Source organism: Mytilus edulis, chromosome 11, assembly GCF_963676685.1.
Source record: "Mytilus edulis chromosome 11, xbMytEdul2.2, whole genome shotgun sequence".
Taxonomy (NCBI): domain Eukaryota; kingdom Metazoa; phylum Mollusca; class Bivalvia; order Mytilida; family Mytilidae; genus Mytilus; species Mytilus edulis.
Window position 1 is genome coordinate 32,800,161 of NC_092354.1, and position 19,524 is coordinate 32,819,684.

The 19,524-nt window shown below is 32.7% G+C and overlaps 1 long non-coding RNA gene across 1 annotated transcript; it reads left to right on the forward strand.

Annotated features, from left to right (window-relative positions):
• The first annotated feature begins 6,533 nt into the window (after positions 1 to 6,533).
• LOC139495490 (uncharacterized) lies at positions 6,534 to 11,618 on the forward strand. Its single transcript, XR_011657362.1, has 3 exons — positions 6,534 to 6,656; positions 8,646 to 8,844; positions 11,005 to 11,618. It is a non-coding gene; the product is annotated as an uncharacterized lncRNA (long non-coding RNA).
• The last annotated feature ends 7,906 nt before the right edge of the window (positions 11,619 to 19,524 follow it).

The following is a 19,524-nucleotide window of genomic DNA, read 5'->3' on the forward strand; positions in this document are numbered from 1 at the left end:
ACAGTTATACTATGTTTGGCCGGTTTTGTAAGTGCATCTCCTCATTTACCACTTAATATACAATGGGGTTTCCAGCCATTTTTAAATGGAGAGAGGGTCCAATCCAGGAGAAAAGGGGATTCCAAATATATGTTCCCATACAAATGCATTGATAGTTAAAAAGGGTTTCAATCCGCCGGATCTCCTTTTTTTTATCCGTCACTTATATGACTTAATTAATCTCTTCGGATTCCTTATCATAAATTATAATGACTGTATTGTGCACCGTCTATTTCGAATTTAAGTAAACATCTTTTATGGGGGTTCTTTGTATAAGATACGGACTATGCATTGCCACTTTCAACTTTAATTCTTCTGAATCATGACGAATTATGCAATGATCTACCAGTTCTGCAAAATCTCTTGACCGTAAAAAGATGAATAAAAACAGCGAAACTCTGTCATTGAAACTCTGTCATTGGATTATCATGAAAAAGAAATATATCTTTCGTATACTTGAATGCATTACAGCATTTAGATCTATATTGATTTGAATTTAACATGTTCATTTCATTAACAATTTTCAAATAACAAAGTCAGTAGATATTTATAATGTGCCTCCTTTTCACCCCATCCCAAAGTTATTCTCAGGGTCGACTAATATCAACTTTTAATCTGAATGTTTCGGCGGACGATGTAAATAGTTTTTTAAAATGTTATAGTTAAATAGATAATTGCAACTATACACTATTACAAAGTCCACAATCAAATCAAGTATTGCTTTTTAGGCGTTTGATTTTAAACAAGACTGACGGAACAAAAATACAATTATTTTGCAGTCTACAAAAATCATCATATCTATATTTATATTGTCTGATGAACGATATTACACTGTAAAGTTCCCTTGACAGTTCATAATATCATATAAATACGTAGATACCTTCAAATTGCCTTTGTTTTTTTCTTCAAAATCACGACTGGTCATACAGTAAAAAAATTTGAAATCGCTACTAGAATACAGTCAGTTATGGACTGATCGTACAGTAATTTATTTTGGGATCCTCAAGGAAAACATATTTTTTATGGGAAATACGAATGTTCTACTTAAATACGAAACGAATATTGAAACAGTATATATTGAACTTTAAACTGATGCAAATATTTGCAATAAAAGGTTATTTGTTTTGTACTACGAGAGCAAAATTGTCCATCGATTTCACTTTTTTCTATCAAGTTGGTATGATGCACACGTATATTTTATATTCTAATGCATGTTTTTGTTAAAGTTACACATATTTATGATGCTTTACATACCTTGAAGATGTTCAAAGCACTTTATAAGTATAGGTGTAAACAAATGGTGAGAAAAGTCACCGTAGGCAAAACCGTCCTGTTAGCCAGTTGGTAGTCATCGCTTCGAAAATCGCGACTTCCGGATAGCGTACAGAATAGTATCTACACTGTGATTTTGATTTGAAGAAAATCTTTTTGAACTGTCATGACATGGTGTTGCAAAGCTGATTACAGGTAACTATAACATACAGTAATTTTCCATTTCGACAGTGCGTGTATTCTCGGGTGTGTATAACGTATAGTTTTCTAGAGAACATCCTGTCTACGTGTAATACAGATTGATGACATTATACAACATTTCTTTGGTTAAATGTGATAAGATATCTGTGTCCATTCCCTATTTCAACACCACTAATTTTTCGAAGAAAAAAAATCGAAAAAAAAATTATATGAAATTAAGAAGAAAAGTAGCAAATATAAACTTCAGTAATTGCGCATTGAGTAAACATAATTCCAATATTGCATGAACAAATCCGTGAGAAAACGTATATATACATGTATGAATAAAGATGTGTTTTAAAAGACCTATTGGCATTATTTCACACTAGGACCTAAGATAACTAGAACTAAGCAATGGTTGATCCAGAAATTTTCATAAGTGTGGACTCATTGACTGCCTTAGAGTGTTCACGTCCAGTCATGCTTCCGTGATTCCCTATATAATCTACCATTTGTTTCCAAAGATTTAGGAGGGGGGCTGGTACACACATATATATATATAAATATACCTCTGCGGCGGAGCCAGCCATTTGAAAAGGAGGGGGGTCTCAACCCAGGACAAAAGGGGGAGGGGGTGGTTCCAACCATATGTCCCCATTCAAATGCATTGATCGTTCAAAAAAAGGGGAGGTTCCAACCCCCGAAACCCTCCCCCTGGATCCGCCACTGATACCTAGTATGCATATAATTAAGAACAGCTTTGAATATATGCATATAAAATAATGGTACGTTTAAAAACCGTTCAGGATCTCCTGGTTGCACACAGGACATTAAGTAACTTAGGACATATATATATAATGTAAGAGTTCAGGGTATACATTCGATAACTAACATATTTTATAATTTTGTTATTTTTGTTTTGATAAAATCAGAGACATATAATACATGTATTGAGACATATATATATGTGTGTCTCTGAAAAAATCAAACCATCTTTAAAGAAGTTATTTCAGTTTGAATCGACTGTCTTTTGCATTAGAATTCCAAAACGTTAATGTTATTTACAAATGCCAAAACCTGCAAGAAAGAAACATTTATATTCGGTGATTTTTACACTAAACGTTTTCGTAATTTGTTTTAAAAAATATTAAAAAGTACATGTACATCGTTTTTTCAAGATTTGTATAGTAACTGGTTTAATTAAGTCCCCTTGATGAAATTTAAATTGCGAGACGCTAATTAATAAACTATGATCTATCTATCGGCATGCGTCGTTATTTGGGATACGTCACGGATGACCGATGATCATATTCAATACGATATACCAATCATCATTTGAATTTGGTCAATTGATCTTTAATAATTAGGACTAATTGGTGATGGCAGAGAATAAGTCGCTGGTGATGGTTAAAAACACATAGAAGTAAACTTTGCAAAAAAAAAAGGTTTCCTCGGAAAAAATTATGAAAATATATGAATATGCTAAATATTTTTTTTTCCGAAATAATAATTAAAGACGTTTAGAAATAACAAATTTTCACAGTTGGGAAATTTTCAATTCAAGTTATTTCATTTTGAAAACGTTGAGAAATATAGATCTTATTATATGTTAAATGTGGGCCGCTTGGAGATCAACTTGTGAAACCCTGCATAATTAGGGTTTGTTTACTTTCGTCTTTTTCAATTGCCAAACATTCTATAATCAAGGATTTGTACAAGGCCTTGCTATAATGAATATTATCGCCAATATCACCATAATTAAATAAAGAACAGATACAATATTCGCCTAAAGAGTTTGCCATCTAACAATTCAAAATGAAATGTTGAGTCGAAACTGAGGTACCAAATCTATAAAAAGAATCACTATTTTAGTCGGAATTAAACTGTATATATTCTTTTTTTTCAAAACTCCTGAAATAATTTAACATTATCTATAGAGAGCTTACATATGCAAATCTGTTTAGAAGTATGTGAGCGTAAATAAAATTTGTTTATTACCCCCCCCCCATTTTCCTTCTATAAAATTTAATTGTAATTAAACGATTTTCGTTCTTAATTTGTGTTTGCTCATTAACTGGGGTTCATGCTGTCAAAAAACAAAAATGTCTCCTTGTGTAAAAGTTATTGATAAAAAAAAAATTGAAGCTTCCAGAAGAATAACGGTACGTCTAAACACCGCTTGAAGGACCTCCTGATTGCACTCATGACATACGAAGTGCACTCAGGACCCTTTATAGTCATCGCACACAGGATGGATGCATATATTCTTTATACGCTTCTTATTTTAGAGTTAAATTTGGTAGAATTTGAAATCGAACTTAGATAGATATGTTACATTTGTAATTCTTAGAAAATAATAAGGGCACGTGTCACTGATTACAAAACTACTGAGCCATGAATTATCCAATCAACAAAATTAATTGGATTATCTTTATTGTTGTTTTATACATTGTGTTGTTAGTACAGTGTGACCATGCGGGAAGTAATATTGTGACGTCTAGAATGAATATCACGATGTTTTAAGATTTTCGTCTTTTATTAAGATTTCGTTCCATAAATTTTTAAGTTTTATTCTTAATTTTATTATCATGTCCTGGCCTTGAAGGCATAAAACTTTGCTCAGTGCTCAGAACACAAAAATCATGCTCGAAACATGAAATCCAGCAATTTGATTGGTTGATTTTCGAGTCTGAGTACAAAAATCATGCTCGAAAGTTTTATGACCGTGAGGCCTGGACCAGTAATTAATTCTTTGCACGAGTTTGAAAAGGGAAATAAATGTTCATACTTTAAAAGAATTTATATTAATTAAAGTTTTGTATATGGAATCCGTTCTAAACGGTAAAAGCCGTACTTTTCAAACAATCAAACTCATATACATGTAGTTAGATGTTATTTCTCATTTTTATCGAACTTGTCCAGGAATTTTATTTTTGAGTTATACGAATATTTTAAGCCGGAATCCGTTTTTATTAATTTTTTTTTCACAAGCCTGAAACGAATTTCAATGCGAAAATAAATTCTGAAAATGAACTTGTCTCCGTTTTCGTCTCCGTTTTTTAAAAATTATGATATTTTGGGTATAATTATTTCTTAAAAAATATGTAAGTTAGATTGTAGTAGCGAGAAATTATAAAAAAGAAGATGTGGTATGATTGCTAATGAGACAACTATCCACAAAAGACCAAAATGACACAAACATTAACAAAGAAAGACTATTTCGAAGACAGTTTATTGACACGAAATCTGTTCAAACCACGACTAAGTCTTCGTGCACAGATTTCCGTTAAACTGAATATTGTACATAATTGTCTTCTCTTGTATAATGGTTTGTTGAGAATAAAGATATACAAATGTAATAAAATTTGATATTCAGTCAACATTGTGTTTGTTTAAAAACTTGATTTAGATAGAGAGAGAGAAAAGAATCACACTGAAAAACAAAAATCGAACTTGTTACAGAAAAAAAACTATAAAATAATTTTCTTTATTCGTGAACTGCAAAACACAACAAATTAATTTACCCGTCATCATGAAAAATAAACTGAAAAAGCACATCGAATGAGATATATATTTTCTATATGCAAATTCATGTTAAAGGTAAAACTGAACTAAACAATACAATTCCTAAAAAACAATAAAGATAATCCAATCAATTTTGTTGATTGGATAATTCATGGCTCAGTAGTTGTGTAATCAGTGACACGTGCCCTCATTATTTTATAAGAATTAACATATCTAAGTTCGATTCAGGCGCGGATCCAGAGGGGGGAGGGGGTTCCGGGGGGGGGGGGGGGTTGGAACCCCCCCCTTTTTTTGGCCGATCAATGCATTTAAATGGGGACATGTAGTTGAACCCCCCTTTTTTTGCCCTGGGTTAGGACCCCCCCCCCCCCTTTTTTTAAAATAGCTGGATCCGCCCCTGCGATTTCAACTTCTACCAAAATTTAACTCTGAAATAAGAAGCGTATAAAGAATATAAACATCCATCATGTGTGCAGATATGATTACAGTAATGGGTCCTGAGTGCACTTTGTATGTCCTGAGTGCACTCAGGAGGTCCTGAGCGGTTGTTTAGACGTACCCGAAGAATAAATCATTTCCTGAACCTAAAATACATTTATCTGTATTTAAAGAAAATTCGCCTAAAACATTCTCTCATATATTTAAACAATTAATTGTAAAATAATTAATTCAACGTCGGACTTTCTGTCTGTTTACTAATACTTTTCTTGTTCAGTTTAGTTTATACCCATAATAGATGAACGGAAATAAGTACTTTTTTAAGAAAATTTACAACTAGATGAACGGAATTAAGTACTTTTTAGGAAAATTTACAACTCAAATTTTCAAAAACAAAATTCTACACTTTTTACCTGGATGTTTTTCTCTGTCTCAAAGCCGCAACCTTTGACCCCGTATCAAAGGTAGCGACCAACACCTCACATGACGTGACAATATACAATCACATTTATCAATATACAGCAAGTAAGTAATTTGGTGTTGAATGCCAGTAGATCAGAATTTGTTAATTGAACTTTACCTGTTTAAGGGGCACTAGCTGCCAAATTCATGTTCTTCATCGATTTTAATAAAATTCACATTAAACGTGTATATAGTGTTGAATTGTTTATTAAAATGTTGCGCACAATCTTGGCTGATATGCATAAAACCATTATATTTCATGACACTGCATGAAAAAGAAATTGACTTATCGTATAATACCAGAACCAGAGACATATATATTGTATCTAATATCTCTGCCAGAACTAAAAAATAAACTACAGTAAGTCCACATACACATAAGAGGGTATGGATGTGAATTAACAGAATAGAGAACAAAGGACAAAGAAAAAAAAAGGAATAAAGAATAGTGAAAGAAAGAGAATAATGGAAAAAAGTGTAAGTTATTAAAAATACAACTAAAAAAAGAAGACAGAAAAAAAGACACCCCTCCGAGACGAGCCTTACATGCACTGTTATTACCCAAGGTTAATTTTACGGCGGCTCATTTTATTTTGGCTTAGAAATAAACATAATTGACAAGTTTCCTTCCCCTGTATTCTCGATCCCACATGTAAATAGCACGGTGATTTTCAAAAAGACATTGATACATCATTACAACACACACTTGCCGTCAGTATTTGAATATATTGATTAAGAAGGTATAGAAGATTAATGCACGCACACTATTATCCACCACTGGCCTAAATAGTTAGTCCGCAAACAACGAGGGTAATAAAAACCCAGCACTTTGAACACAGCCACCGGTGTGAATCTGAAAGCTTCCCACTATCCATTTCTACCCATAGAAAACTTTTGCCTTTCATTTATCAAAAATGAAATATGTTGATATTAATGGTATATAAGAATTATTGGGGAATTCAAACCATTCCTATTGTAAGTGATAAAACTAAATTTATATCAGGGTGATTGAAATGAGGAAAAAAAGGGGGGATCAGGAGTTCAGGGCCCCCAGTTTGGGAAAAGAATTGGTTGATTATATATGGAATCACTGAGTCATGGCAGGAGCAGGCCCCTCTTAGGCAGTCGGTGGACCCCACTTATGAAAAATTCTGGATCCACCACTGTGGTCAGGGTGGTCTTCAGTTGTATTATCTTTTAAAAAAAAAATTACACCTGTATAGTGTATATTCTTTAGTGTAAATCAAGGGAAAATACTGTGAACTATCTGTGCATTGGGGCTTATTAAAAGGTATTTCGGGGGGGAAGAAAGAAGGGAGGGTGAGTCCATGGGAGGTAATCCCCACCCCTTTCAATTTGAGAATATGCTATTATCTTGTAAACGGTCCAGATCCCCATCCCTAAACCATATATATTCTTGAATGGGACGATAAAACAAATCAAATGAAATTAAAAGGAGGGCTTTGGGGGTTTCACCACTCTGTTCAATTTGAGAATGTGCTATTATCTTGTGAACGATCCAGATCCCCACCCCTAAACCATATATATTCTTGTCGGGGACAATAAAATTAATAATGAAATAAAATAAAAGTGAAGTCCCACCCCCTCTAGTTTGAAAACTTGTAAACGGTCAAGATCCCCACCCCTAAACCATATTTATATATTCTTGTATAGAACAATAAAACAAATCAAAGGAAATATAGGGAGAGTCCATGGGGTTCACCCCCACCCCCACATGTTTGAGAAACTTTTAAATGGTTGAGATCCCCTGTCATCCAGTGGTTAGGTGAAAAAATTTCAGGATCCCTGATCCCCACCGTCAAACCATATATATTCTTGTATGAGACAATAAAACAAATCAAATGAATATAGGATCATCCCCTTTGTCTTGGGTTGGGAACCCCCCTTTTTAAAATGACTGGATCCGCCCCGGCATACCATCTAGCTAGCTATAAAGGCTTTAAAAATATGAAATCAAACAAGGAAATTAACAGTGTAGGCAACTGTTTTGAATTTAAAAAAAAGTCTTTTACATATATAACAATGTTAAATTTTTTGTGCATTTATTTTTGCTTATCGTATTTTCAATAATGGACAAAATTGCATGATTGAATATTGTAATTTAAGAAAAATCAGCATACATGATATAAAATGGGAAGTGGAAACTGGGAATTTGACAAAGAGACAACAACCCAATCAAAGAGCAGACAACGACCGAAGGTCACCTATGGGTCTTCAATGCAGTGAGAAAAATTCGGCACTGGTCTTCAGCTCATAAATATGTATCAGAAATGAAAACGAGATACAGCTTTCAGTTGTATTAATAAAAACCTCACAATAAGTTCTGAATATCAGAATATACAGTATTGCAAGATTCTCTCAAAATGTACACATAGAGCTGAAAAACTGTCAGTGACTGTAAAATTAATCATGCTAACATTAAAGTCCATGGAGTCCATCTTAATATGCATACTCTCGTACAAAGGAATATAAGTATGCAATAGACATCAAGTTTTCAAAAATAAGAGTATCTATGCCATTAATTTACGACAAGATCTTAATCAAGTAATAATTTCGGTTTGTTTAAATATTTCGGAGGTTAGTATGACCTCCTCTTTGGTGATGATGTTTTCGTTTTAAAGTTGGGAAAATTGTTTGTACATGTACCAACAAAAATAAAAACACAAAGTCAATCTAGAATTATGTTTTTATCATTTTTTTATGTTTAGGTTGTCAGCAAGATGAAAAGGACAAGTATGCAGTTCAAAATTCAAAATGTGGATAAGTTGAGGTTCTAGGTCTTACCTTTGCAGATTTTCATATTTTGCATGAATGAAATGAAAGGTTATATGATGGACAGCAGAGAAAGAAAAAAACAACTTTTCAATTATCCTGCTCCTGGATAAATGTAAAACATCTTGTTTTTCGGTAAGTTTTATGCTCTGTTTTGATAGTGTTAGTGCATTCATCTTTCCAGTCTTTCCTCTAAATTGTAAGTTTTTGGTGAGTGTTCACCATGAATTTCAGTAAGTAACTTGTGGATTTACATGTATATACTCAAAATTTAGTACTAATATTAATGGGATTTTAGCATGACATCCTGCCAAATGCTTGTTAATCATGTTTATGTTCCAGAACAAACAAGTATTTGGACTGTACGCTTGCCCAATTTTAAGAAGTTGGTCAAGTTTATTACAAACAAATGTACAGTACAGATCAACATAACTGAAATCTTTAATAGAGTAATACAAAAAGTTTAATTGCAGTTAAAATAAAAACACAGGTTTGGTCGAGCTGGTACCAGACAGTACAAATATACTTAAATGGTCTGACTGTACACATATGGTGGGACTGTAAGTTCTGGACCGTAAAAGTAACATCCGAATACTGATATGGTCTGGAACATTTATACATGTCTTAAAATTAATATCAAACACATTGGTGTTTGATAGAACTATAATGTTTTGGGATATCAAAATCAAAAATATCCCATTTTTACTTTTAATAAAGAAGAAGATTATTGATGTATGTTTAAATGTATATTAAAATGAGACAGCAAGCCAACAACACAAAAAATAAGGATAAAACATACATATTTTTTTTGTATCAATGTTATAATTTCCAATATGTTCAAGGTATTTTTTCATTGAAATAAAACACAAATTGAAATCTGTCTGAACTTCAAAAGCTTAAAGAAATATTGTTTCTGTTGTCTACATTTTGTATAATACATGTAATATATTGCAAATTCTTGTGAATTTTGGAATGTTATTATAGTTGTCTAAAGTTTTAACATTGATCTTTATCAGTCAGGGGACTTACTTAAATAAGTGATTTTCTAAATCACTGATTCAAGTAACATTGTTTCCATAAAGGTTGGAAGTTAGAGTTGTCTTTCTTTAATAATCACCTATTTAAGTAGTACAAATTAATCACTAGAAGAAGTGATTAAATTTTATTGTAGCTTTAAATATAGAATACTAATGATCCAGGGAGTAATTATGTTTCTAAACTTATCAGAACCAACATCTGTGTTGTCTAGGATGACCAGGTCATTTCAGGTGATGACCTTGTACTGAATCTAGGATAATGACATAAAAATCACTTGTTTAAGTATCAGACCTCAATTTCCTTCCCAAAAATCACTTCTTTAAGTATCATTCTTTTAATAACCACCACTAATTTCAACACCCCCGAACAGTGAAATTTTTATCGCGAACAGTAGAATTTTATTACATAATCTGAAAGATGAAACCTTGAACTTCACAGGAAAAATACTCCCACTGCTGGGAAAAATCTTTTAAGAAAGTATCAGTACATTATGTTAAGCCATTATTATAGCATTTTTTCAATTAAAATAGAATTTTCAGCTAAATGATAGCATCAAAGGCATAAACCTTGCTACTTAAAAGAAGCAAAAAGTTCATTTTTTTTTAATTTTACTAATTAAAAGATATTATTTAAACATATGTGTTTAAAATTTTGAAAAAACTACAAAATCCCAATTTGTGACAAAACCTCAAATTTACTACTCAAATAAGTGATTTAAAAATCACTTATTTGAGTAAGTCCCCTGACTGTTTATACTGTAAATTCATAAATTATTGTGTGCATTTATTATTGCGATTCTGTCATTTTAGACTTAAATGCGATTTTAAATTTTACGATTTTGAGAAAAATCCTGTTTAATCCATATAAAATATTTCATAATGCGAGTTTAAATTATTGCGTTTACAACTCCGTTGCATTTTTCGCAATAAAAAAAAACTCGCATTAATTCCGAATTTACAGTATATATATATATTATGTATATAACTTGGGAAAATACCCAAATGTTATAAAGAAGAATAAATTAATTGATTGTTACATGGTATTAGAATAGGAAGATGTGGTATATTGCTAATTTGACAACCCTCCATCAGAGACCAAAGGATGTAGGCCGTTAGCAACTGATGACACTGGACAACCTTTAACAATCAGTAAAATCCATATCGCATAGCTATTTTTATTGAAAATCATATTATTGCTACATGTATGAAAACAATTTTGTATAATCCATTACTTTAGATTTTATTGGTTCTTTTTCAGAAGGATTGAAATTCACCACCTAGAATAAATGGAGAAAACATAGAAACAAGACCAGAATAAATTCAAAGACAAAAGTTGGATCAGTTATTATTTTCATCACTCAGTCAATGATTTGAAGTTCTTTTAAATTCAAAAAAATATTGAAACCACAATAATGTCAAAGTTCTGTGCTGAATGTCCAAAAAGTGGACTATACCATCAAACAATGCTGGATGATAAGAAACTATTAATGTTTTGTGTTGAGGGATATTGTGAAAAAAATAGATTTACTTAAATAGCTACTAGTATGTTAAGCCTAACAATAGAGTTTTTATTGATTTCAAATGGCAAATAATTGTGTTTCAAGAAAGTATTCTATAATTCATGAATAAACATATATTGATACTTACATTATCTGCTTTGTTGTTTAAAAGTTTAGTTTTGAACAGTTAAAGAACAATATGCTAAATTAACATTTCCAAAGAAAAAAAGATATTCAATTAAAAAGATTCATCTTATAATAATTTACTACCAAATAGAAAACATTGTAACATACACATTACTGTTTATTTATATCTATATATTTACAATTAGAATCCCATAGGATTTTAATTTGTCCCATGGGATATTAAAAATCCCATGGGATTTTTTTTGTCCCATGGGACAACAAATATCCCATGGGACTACAATAATCCCATGGGACAAAAAAAAATCCCATGGGATTTAACCAAAATCCCATGGGATAATGGTAAATCCCATGGGATTTTGCCCTGTCCCATGGGATATTGAAAATCCCATGTTTTTATAATTCAAATTGCAAAATAAATATGAAAGTAACTGTAGAAAACCAATGAAATTATTGAATCCCATGTAATTCTGCACATTTTGGTTATATACATGATATTGTAGCTCTTGTTTGAGGCGGCGGCGGATTTGCAAATGAGTGTTTTGCAAATTAAAAGTGTCCAGTGTTTTTGGGTTTCGGAGGGATTACTCCGAACCGACAAAATATTTCGACTCACAGGGTGAGTTCCAGAAAGGTATTCATGACACCTATACAAAGTGTGAATATGAAAGCGACACGTCTTACGGTTAACGCGGCTAAATTTGTCAAAGTTTAACAGAAGAATAATAATAATAATAATAATAATAAACAAAAGAAATACAGTAAGGTCTTTCCCTTTTGTAAAAGGAAAGACCTTAATAATTAAAATGTCAATTGTTCTTGAACAATTGAGAGGTCTTTCCTTTAGTAATGTAAAATACATGTTACAATAGACTTAGAATGTATTGAAAAGCTTTAAAACACACTGAAAATCCTTTAAATAAGGTCAAAAACACATAATTCGCTATATGGGACATGACCTTGACCTTTGACCTTGTGACCTTTGTCAAGGTCATTAGTCCCCAATGTCATTGTAAAAGACCCCATGGGTCTAGGACTTTTCGTTCAAGAGTTTAAGCTAATTTTACCTTTTCAGAAACCGTTAACGGGGGTTATGCCCCTTAAGAATGTGTCGAATCCTTTCGGTCAAAATGTAAAAAAGATGTGCCTCAGTCACCTAAACATTTTTCACTGTTTACTATTTCTGTAAGTACAATCGTTTTTGAGATATTGACTAAAAAGTTGTAAGTCAAAGTTCAAGGTCAACCTTAAAAAGCTTTAAAACACACTGAAAATGTTTAAAACACATTGAAAAACCTTTAAATTAGGTAAAAAACACATAATCCGCTATATGGGACATGACCTTGACCTTTGACCTTTGTCAAGGTCATTAGTCCCCAATGTCATTGCTGAAGACCCCATGGGTCTAGGACCTTTGGTTATATAGTAAAAGCTGATTTTGTCTTTTCAGAAACCTAAAACAGGATTTATGCCCCTTAAAAAAAGGTCAAATCTCTTCTGTCAAAATATAACAAAGTTGCGCCGTAATGACCCAAACATTTTCTACTATTTAAAACTTCTGTAAGTATAATGGTTTTTGAGTTGTTCTGATAACAAGGTGTTAGGTCAAAGGTCAAGGTCAACATACACATTTGACCTTGAGGTATTTTTGAAAGTCTCATGAATTGTTGATGAATGGTGAAGATCCTAGGTCTCTACGATTTACGGTTTCTGAGTTTTGGTGGTCCACCGACACCGGTTAATTTTCAAAGGGGCATAACCCTACCAATGAGTCGTTGAATCTTTTCAAATCAAATGTAACGAAGAACTGGGGTCTGGTCCTGAACAAATTTCACCCTTCGTTTTTTTTCTATCTATTACGGTTACGGTGTTGGAACGATAACAAGGTTTTTTGGTTTCGGAGGGATTACTCCGAACCGACAAAATATTTCGACTAACAGGGTGAGTTCCGGATAGGTATTCATGACACCGATACAAAGTGAGAACATGAAAGCGACACGTCTTACGGTTTAGGCTGCTAACTTTGTCAAAGTTTGGCGGAAAAAGAATAATAATAAACAGAAGAAATACAGTAAGGTCTTTCCTTATAGAAAAAGGAAAGACCTTAATTAAACTGTCAATTGTTCTTGAACAATTGAGAGGTCTTTCCTTTTGTAATGTGAAATACATGTTCAAATAGACGTAGAATGTATTGAAAAGCTTTAAAAGACACTGAAAAACCTTTAAATAAGGTTAAAAACACCAAATTCGCTATATGGGACATGACCTTGACCTTTGACCTTTTGACCTTTGTCAAGGTCATTAGTCCCCAATGTCATTGCCGAAGACCCCATGGGTCTAGGACCTTTGGTTATATAGTAAAAGATGATTTTGTCTTTCCAGAAACCTAAAACAGGTGTTATGCCCCTTAAAAAAAGGTCAAATCTCTTCGGTCAAAATATAACAAAGTTGTGCCGTAATGACCCAAACATTTTCCACTATTTAAAACTTCTGTAAGTATAATGGTTTCTGAGATTATCCCATAACAAGGTGTTAGGTCAAAGGTCAAGGTCAACAAACAAATTTGACCTTGAGGTATTTTTCAAAGATACATAAATTGATGATGATTGGTGAAGATCCTAGGTGTCTACGACTTATGGTTTCTGAGTTTTGGTGGTCAACCGACACCGGTTAATTTTCATAGGGGCATAACCCTACCAATGAGTCGTTGAATCTTTTCGATCCAAATGTAACGAAGAACCAGGGTCTGGTCCTGAGCAAATTTCACCCTTTGTTTTTTTTCTACCTATTACGGTTACGGTGTTGGAACGATAACAAGGTTTTTGGGTTTCGGAGGGATTACTCCGAACCGACAAAATATTTCGACTCACAGGGTGAGTTCCGGATAGGTATTCATGACACCGATACAAAGTGTGAACATGAAAGCGACACGTCTAACGGTTACGGAGGCTAACTTCGTCAAAGTTTGGCGGAACAAAAAGAATAATAATAATAATAATCAGAAGAAATACAGTAAGGTCTTTCCCTTTAGTAAAAGGAAAGACCTTAATAATAATAATAAACAGAAGAAATACAGTAAGGTCTTTCCCTTTTGTAAAAGGAAAGACCTTAATAATTAAACTGTCAATTGTTCTTGAACAATTGAGAGGTCTTTCCTTTTGTAATGTAAAATACATGTTCCAATAGACGTAGAATGTATTGAAAAGCTTTAAAACTCACTAAAAACCCTTTCAATAACGTCAAAAACACATAATCCGCTATTTGGGACATGACCTTGACCTTTGACCTGTTGACCTTTATCAAGGTCAATAGTCCCCAATGTCCTGAACATTTTGCACTATTTACTATTTCTGTAAGTATAATAGTTTTTGAGATATCCAATAAAAAGTGAAAGGTCAAAGGTCAAGGTCAACCTTAAAAAGCTTTAAAACACACTAAAAATCCTTTATATAAGGTTTAAAACACTAAATTCGCTATATGGGACATGACCTTGACCTTTGACCTTTTGACCTTTGTCAAGGTCATTAGTCCCCAATGTCATTGCTGAAGACCCCATGGGTCTAGGACCTTTGGTTATATAGTTAAACCTGATTTTGTCTTACCAGAAACCTAAAAAAAGGGGTTATGCCCCTTAAAAAAAGGTCAAATATCTTCGGTCAAAATGTAACAAAGTTGCGCCGTAATGACCCAAACATTTTCCACTATTTAAAACTTCTGTAAGTATAATAGTTTCTGAGATTGTTCCATAACAAGGTGTTAGGTCAAAGGTCAAGGTCAACATACACATTTGACCTTGAGGTATTTTTCAAAGATACATGAATTGATGATGAATGGTGAAAATCCTAGGTGTCTACGACTTACGGTTTCTGAGTTTTGGTGGTCAACCGACACCGGTTAATTTTCATAGGGGCATAACCCTACTAATGAGTCGTTGAATCTTTTCGATCCAAATGTAACGAAGAACCGGGGTCTGGTCCTGAACAAATTTCACCCTTTGTTTTTTTTCTACCTATTATGGTTACGGTGTTGGAACGATAACAAGGTTTTTTGGTTTCGGAGAGATTACTCCGAACCGACAAAATATTTCGACTAACAGGGTGAGTTCCAGATAGGTATTCATGACACCGATACAAAGTGTGAACATGAAAGCGACACGTCTTACGGTTTAGGCTGCTAACTTCGTCAAAGTTTGGCGGAAGAATAATAATAATAATAATAATAATAATAATAATAATAAACAGAAGAAATACAGTAAGGTCTTTCCCTTTTGTAAAAGGAAAGACCTTAATAATTTGGGAATTTGTAATTTGACACAGTAAGAGTGTTGAACATAAGAAATTAGTTTAACAATTCACGAGAACCATAAGAGAAATAGGTTTAACAACTCATGAGAATTGGTTAAAATTAATCAAATACTATAGAGTAAAAAAATCAATGAAGTAGACATTTGTTTCGAACGTAACATATTTGGTAATTTCCCTCGATAACTGTTGACGTTTTCAGAGTCGTTGTATAAATAATTTACAATTTTAAAATACTCAAATTCAACGTTTACTTACGTTAGGATGCGTTATTGTATTTATTGAGGCACCTCTGTCCAAAAGTAATTCAATTTCAGTGATATTTCCTTCTTGAACTGCTTGATAAAGGCCCTGTAACAAATTAATGTCAATTTTGATAAAGCTTCATTTCGTTTTACATTAATTGTTTTAATGAACAATCCAGCTCTCATTATGAACATGCATTGTCTTTTGGAAACATACGTTCTAGTGGTCGTTTGTTTTAGAAAATCTCGCTATTGTCGCAGGAATAAATGCACTTTGAAATATCAAGCATGATCTTAGTTCAACTCCAATATATATTCTTTGCATGGGGCAACTTTGTATAGTATGAGTAAATGATCATTCCTATTCACTTAAAAATACTGTGTGTATTGTGTTAGACGACCTTGTTTAATTCCTACATGAAGGTAACACCTCCCGACACGAAAGCTGATTTTTATTAGCTATAGTTAGAGGAGGCGATAAGGCGTCTGCACAATAATATGTGGTGTTGTCGTAGAAGCTAGAAGTAAAAACTACAGGTTCCAGCCCCGCTCCGGAAGGAAGTAAAAAATCATATCTACTCTTACATTATTAGGTTGATTTTCTAAGCACTGTATATATATAATAATTTGAAATACCTGTCTCTGTACTTGCAACTTTAAAAAGAATGGAAATTGATAAAAAAAACTTGTTTTTATCAGGGTAATCTATTGCTTAAAAGAAAGATGAAAAATAACACATTACCGCCATTATATAAAAAAACCTTCGACTATCAATAACCAATACTCCACAAATCCCAATAGACTCCAATAATACAGATATAGCCACCAAATATAAATGCTGTAAATCAACGTTGACTTAGGCCGTGTTCACACCAAACGTCGTGCAGAGTAAACATGTTTACAATTAGTTTAGTGAAGTGTGCACTGGTTTCACATTACATTTGTTCACATCTATACACATTGTTTAGCTACCTGTACATAAGATTTGTTCTCACTTGTAAACTATGTGTCATTTAAATGTTCATTACGTAGAACTGAATTCAAAATTTTGGAACAATTTTTCTAGCGGTAAGGGAACAACCATTTGACTTCAAAAGGGTGGATGGGGTGGGAATGGAAATATTCCGATCCCCAATTTGATTAAAAAAAAATATGATCATACAAATGATAAAAGAAATATTCTGAATCAAAGAGTTTCCCCATACATTATAGTGTTAAATATTGAAAAAAATGTATTTGATCACCAGCATCGAAAAAAAAGGAATAAAAACGTACGCGCGAGAAAAAAAAATCTTACTCAGATAAAAAAAAAATAACCCTCCCCCTTTTTAAGTTAAGTGGTTACTACTTTATGAAAGCCATTTTTATAATTTGCAGTAGTTTGAATATACTAGAGATGTCTCGATTACGCAGTAGAAAACGTTAGCTGCAGCAGCGTGCTTACAGCCGAAAAAAAGGATTGAGTTATTGGGGATCTCTAAATTTTTATCTTTTCTGTTTGTTTCAAATGGTATTTCTTCTCCAAGGAGTATTTGGTAAAAGAATAGGGTCACGTTTTTTAAAATTTATTTTAAGTGTTATTTAACGGATTTGAGATACTAGACAAACATATCATTTACCCCACACTTTTTTTAGTCATGCATTTATGCGTGAATCGTTGCTTGAGTAAAGACCAGTGGCAAATATTTCTATGTACGTCAAGTCGATTCGGGAAGACCTTTTCAAATGAATTAGGCAGCAACTATTTACTTCATTTTTTAGGGAGGGAAAAAGGGGGGGTAGAGGGGCGTGGGCTATTGATTTTTCCAGGACAAATTTTGGTGACAAGTCGAAATCAATTTTAGCATTATATATATATAGTGGCAGCTGAGGGTGAAACAAACAAATTTTTTTTCAGGGCCAAAAACTGGAAACATTTTTTGTTTCCAAAACAAAATCCATAGCTCACCCCCACCCCCTTGCCTTTATGTTTTATACTCAACTATAATAGCCCCACCCCCATGCCTTTATGTTTTATACTCAACTATAATAGCCCCCCCCCCATGCCTTTATGTTTTATACTCAACTATAATAGCCCCCCTTCCCGAAAATCAATTGGTTCCTGCCTTATGGGTTCGGCAATGATGCTGCTTTGAGTCTTAATCAGGGGTTAATAAAGTACGCGAATTTGTTTTTAACAAAAAAAATCTGTAAAATTTAGACAACAATTTCTGTAAAGAACTATACTAATAATTATCAAAAATATCAATTTTACTCAAAAATAGTTTCCTTCTTAAATATATACACGGTAAAACTAATGTCCTAAATGCCTAGTTTTGTGTACACTTAACCTACACAAGGCCTACATTGACTATCGACTGTGTGTAGATAAATCATGATTTAAACTACATGTAAACATTGAGTTTTATCAATGGGAACGCAATTGTGTTTAGTTTACGTGTGAGTTACACTAACACAACACCGAATTTAGGTCAATGTGAACACGGCCTTATACTTACTGATTTTTATATAATTTGTCTGCCAGGTACAATACTTCAAAAAAGATCGTATTGGTCTATGAAATAATAGGAGATAACGATTGCCGGTTGCAAATGTTTAACCTAACACTAAATTGTTGTTGGGTTGTGTTGCATAAGATACAATTGTATTATATGGTGTACGTTTAAAAGACATGAAAGGGTTTAAATCATGTCTAAATGTTTGCTACTACATGTACTTGAAACGTGAAAAATCAACAAGCTGTACGTGTTATGTTTTCTATTAAAATTGCTGTTAATGGAAACTTGTGTAAGGAAAAGAATAGTAAATTGTCTGATTTATTCTTCCTATGCACTTTATCATTTGTTAATACAATATATGAAATTTAAAATAGTAAAATAAAAAACATTGAATATATGTCAAAATAAAATGCCATGTTAGCGAGGGCGACTACTAATAACCAAAAAAAAAGATAACACGGATATAACTATATCGTGGTCACCATTCGACCGTCAATAATAAGTTAAATCCTTACCATGTTGTAGGGTACAAAGACCATAGACACAAAATACGGAACAATTAAAAAGAACAAAATGTAAAGCCTGATTTAAGCTAGCGAAAATATTAATCATGGTAACAGTTCAACTTTTTTATAGAATGTTTTTAACTATTCTAATGAATCAGAAAAAGTATAATATTATTCAAGGCCTTAACGTGGTTTGCATCATTTAGTCCAAATTATTCAAGGGTTTAGTAATTTATCCTATTTATTAAATCAACTTAAGGTTTACGTTTGGGTGTGCATTCTGTTTTTGCCATATTCATGTCATATCATAATTTTTTTTCTGAAATATTCAAGACGAAAACATAAATGGATCAATAAGGTATATTAGGAGATTCATCTAATTCTGCGGTGATTTTCTAGATTATTTATATTCTTTTACTTTACTCACCTCGTTTAATTCCATATTTTTGCCTTATCTTTATCAAACTCTGAAAGATAGAAAAAACATTGTATTTGCCTTAATTCTGCAGCAGTTTTTGCAACACAATACAGATAAAAAAAAGTTTATATTCGTCATCAATATACGAAATAGGTGTTAGGTCCATA